Source organism: Anomaloglossus baeobatrachus, chromosome 10, assembly GCF_048569485.1.
Source record: "Anomaloglossus baeobatrachus isolate aAnoBae1 chromosome 10, aAnoBae1.hap1, whole genome shotgun sequence".
NCBI lineage: Eukaryota > Metazoa > Chordata > Amphibia > Anura > Aromobatidae > Anomaloglossus > Anomaloglossus baeobatrachus.
In genome coordinates, this window is record NC_134362.1 from 123,399,280 (window position 1) to 123,403,783 (window position 4,504).

At 42.5% G+C, this 4,504-nt stretch overlaps 1 pseudogene; it reads right to left on the reverse strand.

The window, feature by feature from the left end:
- Positions 1–3,413: 3,413 nt before the first annotated feature.
- LOC142255446 (U2 spliceosomal RNA) lies at positions 3,414–3,620 on the reverse strand (annotated as a pseudogene).
- Positions 3,621–4,504: the final 884 nt, after the last annotated feature.

Consider the following 4,504-nt stretch of genomic DNA (forward strand, 5'->3'; position numbering starts at 1 on the left):
TCCAGTAAAAGTTTCATTTGGCTACTTTGCACTCTCGAGATAATCGTCACCATGTGCCAAATGCAATATTAAAACAGTAATCTGAACACATTCGCGCAAAAATGAAATGACCACAATTTTCTCCAAAACTATAACAGATGCAAAATTGTCCTGTGTGGTGGAGATGAGATTTGATAAAGTAAGTGGAAATCCAGTAAAAGTTTCATTTGGCTACTTTGCACTCTCGAGATAATCGTCACCATGTGCCAAATGCAATAAAAAAGGAATCTGAACACATTCGCGCAAAAATGAAATGACCACAATTTTCTCCAAAACTATAACAGATGCAAACTTGTCCTGTGTGGTGGAGATGAGATTTGATAAAGTAAGTGGAAATCCAGTAAAAGTTTCATTTGGCTACTTTGCACTCTCGAGATAATCGTCACCATGTGCCAAATGCAATAAAAAAGGAATCTGAACACATTCGCGCAAAAATGAAATGACCACAATTTTCTCCAAAACTATAACAGATGCAAACTTGTCCTGTGGGGTGGAGATGAGATTTGATAAAGTAAGTGGAAATCCAGTAAAAGTTTCATTTGGCTACTTTGCACTCTCGAGATAATCGTCACCATGTGCCAAATGCAATATTAAAACAGTAATCTGAACACATTCGCGCAAAAATGAAATGACCACAATTTTCTCCAAAACTATAACAGATGCAAACTTTTCCTGTGTGGTGGAGATGAGATTTGATAAAGTAAGTGGAAATCCAGTAAAAGTTTCATTTGGCTACTTTGCACTCTCGAGATAATCGTCACCATGTGCCAAATGCAATAAAAAAGGAATCTGAACACATTACACATTACATTACAGATTACTGTTTTAATATTGCATTTGGCACATGGTGACGATTATCTCGAGAGTGCAAAGTAGCCAAATGAAACTTTTACTGGATTTCCACTTACTTTATCAAATCTCATCTCCACCACACAGGACAAGTTTGCATCTGTTATAGTTTTGGAGAAAATTGTGGTCATTTCATTTTTGCGCGAATGTGTTCAGATTCCTTTTTTATAGCATTTGGCACATGGTGACGATTATCTCGAGAGTGCAAAGTAGCCAAATAAAACTTTTACTGGATTTCCACTTACTTTATCAAATCTCATCTCCACCACACAGGACAAGCTTGCATCTGTTATAGTTTTGGAGAAAATTGTGGTCATTTCATTTTTGCGCGAATGTGTTCAGATTCCTTTTTTATAGCATTTGGCACATGGTGACGATTATCTCGAGAGTGCAAAGTAGCCAAATAAAACTTTTACTGGATTTCCACTTACTTTATCAAATCTCATCTCCACCACACAGGACAAGTTTGCATCTGTTATAGTTTTGGAGAAAATTGTGGTCATTTCATTTTTGCGCGAATGTGTTCAGATTACTGTTTTAATATTGCCTTTGGCACATGGTGACGATTATCTCGAGAGTGCAAAGTAGCCAAATGAAACTTTTACTGGATTTCCACTTACTTTATCGAATCTCATCTCCACCACACAGGACAAGTTTGCATCTGTTATAGTTTTGGAGAAAATTGTGGTCATTTCATTTTTGCGCGAATGTGTTCAGATTACTGTTTTAATATTGACAAATAAAAAACAAGGAAGAATGGAACTCCATACATACTGGAACCATATATAGTGTGAACACGAAAAAGAACCGGGCGTTAGAAAAAATGTGCACGGCCCAATGAATCAAGTCGGTTCTTCATATTCATGGTTTAAGCCCTTGGGTTCCAACGTGCCCAGAGTATATATCCAGAAAGATTCCCTTTCTTTGAGCTTCCTAATTCTATCGCCTCCTCTGCGTATGGCTGGGACATGTTCGATGACTTGGAATCTTAATTGGGCCACTGTGCGATTATGCGTCACAAAATGGTGTGGGACTGGTAATAGAATCTGCTTACAACGTATTGTTGACTTGTGCTTAGCACAAAGAAAGGGAATCTTTCTGGATATGTACTCTGGACACATTAGAACCCAAGGGCTTAAACCGTGAATATGAAGTACAGACTTGATTCATTGGGCCGTGCACCATGTCACCATGTGTGCAATTGCATTGTCCAATGGCTCACAATGGTTATGCGTTTTCATTGGATGGATAATCGAAGCCATGTTTTTTTCCTTTCTCTTGGGTTTGTTGTGTGAGTAGACTATAGGATTAAGTTAGTTACCGCAGGCAGTGGATTTAGCTTCCTGTCTTTGGTCCAGTGGTAGATTGATTGTTTGGTCTATGAGCTGTTATGGGTTTTAATCCAGGTGAATGCCCATGGGCTGCTTATAACTGTGTGAAATATGTAGTTTTACTGGGCTGGGATGAGAGAATCCATCGAAGCATGGTGTAGGGATTGTGGTTCCTGTGTGCTAAGAAGAAAGGCTGGCACCAGCCAGAAAGCCCCATTACAGCCAATAATCAACCGCTAGCCGCTGGAACTCGTTGCTCTAGATCATGTCAAACACACACCAAGCAGGAATAGATACATTAGCCCACCATCCCACCCAAAGAGCAACTTCTGCTGCGCAGCTGGCTTTCTAGGCAGCAGCGCTATCGTGATGTCAGCGGGGGACATTGTGACAAGCCAGTGTTCCGTCACTTCATGTTGTGCACTGTTCAAACGGAAAATACATCAACAGGCAGACTACAGAAAAGCTTACTAACAAAGGTTAGAGAGGGGCTTTCTCAGAGGGCTTTTTACAGTTTGTCTATTCCCAATTAGCCGTTTAAGTATGCTTAATGAAAGTACTAATTCTTTCATAGGCCGCCCATTCTTAGTATTTGACGTTCCTTATATTGCGGTATCAGGCTTCGCAGCAGGTTGCAAAACATTCATCACCCATGACTGTCCCCAATTGGGCTCAGAAGCTAAATGTCTATCATGACCTCTCTTTTTGAAAGTCCAAGAGCAAGCAAACTCTTCCTCCAGGAGAGGGAGCCAACAGATCACTAAAGACATCATCATTGCTCAAAGAAAACACCGAAAAACAATGGAAGCTTTAATTGGAGTGGAATCTGATAGACAGCACCTGATGCCAAGTCTGCATCTTCTAACACCTGCAGTCACTGCAGCAGCTGAATCCAATGTGTCCAAAAGGGATCTATTCTATTCAATTGCAAATGATCTAGATAAGACTGAGAATAAGATACTGCACGGGACATAGCAGAGTTGGTCAAGTTGAGTGGAGATGAGTTTGCTATTTGGCACAGCTTTTGCATCAATAAAGCAAGTAAAAGGTGTGAAAGATAAAAAAAAGGGTGAAAGTGAGAAAAGTGAATTGGCCAAATTGAGGTGCATATAAAGTTTTTGCTTTCTTTCAATTCACTAATGGGGCTCATTTGAATCAGGTGAATTGAGTTCTGCTTTTGGAAACTGGGTTAAGAAGGGGTGCACCGGTCCTGGAGGTACTGCAATACCAGGTCAATGCGTGGAGTGGACAGAGCAAGATTTTTTCCATCTCCTTGTTCTAAAAATCCATTTAATATATGGTCCCCAGAGAGGGGACGTATCAGATATTAAACTGATAAGAACAGATTTAATTTTTTTTTTTTTCTGTTTATCAGTAGGACTTCAAAATAACAAAGGTGATCGCCTCCCGTTGCCTGGGAACCGTCCAGGCACAAGAGGGCTATGTGTCACCAGAAGGCGCACACACTTCCTCAAGGCCGGCAGACGTGCAATCCCAGGCACCTTCCAGTACCGACCAAGGTAGCGTCCTCCGAAACTACACTTGATCTTAGCCAAAAGGCCGAGAAGCTATAACCCGAATTGGTTACGGCCTTGAGTGGCACCCTGGCCTATACCGGACACATCTTAGGGAGAGGGAGACAAACCCACGCCTACAGAAGACATTTTGTCACCCAAGCCAACCCTTGAAAAGGCTGTTTTGCAGAGCAAAAACAAGAAGAATGATGCTTTTTGCAGCCGCCGCCCACTGCAATTAATCTGAATAACTCCTCCTCCTCCAAGCACCTCCCCTCCCCCTTGCAGTCTTTCCAATTCATGATACAAAAAGACGGACGGACAGGACAGGACAGGACAGGCTGCCTGACTTTCCGTCACTGCCACCCTTTGCCATCCTTGCCCGTAGAAAGCCCTTTCATCATCCCCAAACCCTAATCTTTTCCCTTCCCTTCCCAGCTGCGTCTCACTCCCTTTCATTAGGAAGTGAGCGCAGCCTTTTCTCCGTTCTGCACATGCGCGACGTTAAACACAAATGCGCAGGCGTGCGTTCCATTAGCCTCACTGCATTCCACTCCCATACAGGAAGTGGGCGCAGCTATTACTACGGTCGCACATAAAAGAACCCACGGCCACCACTGCACACAGCTGACTCCACCACAGGACACCCACTTCTACACCAACGCAGGTAAGACAGGATCGGCACCTCTATGCTCCCGTTACAATCAGGCTCAGTCACCATGTGATAACGCTCTCAACTCTTTAGTTGCAGGCTCCCCTTGCTTCACCTCC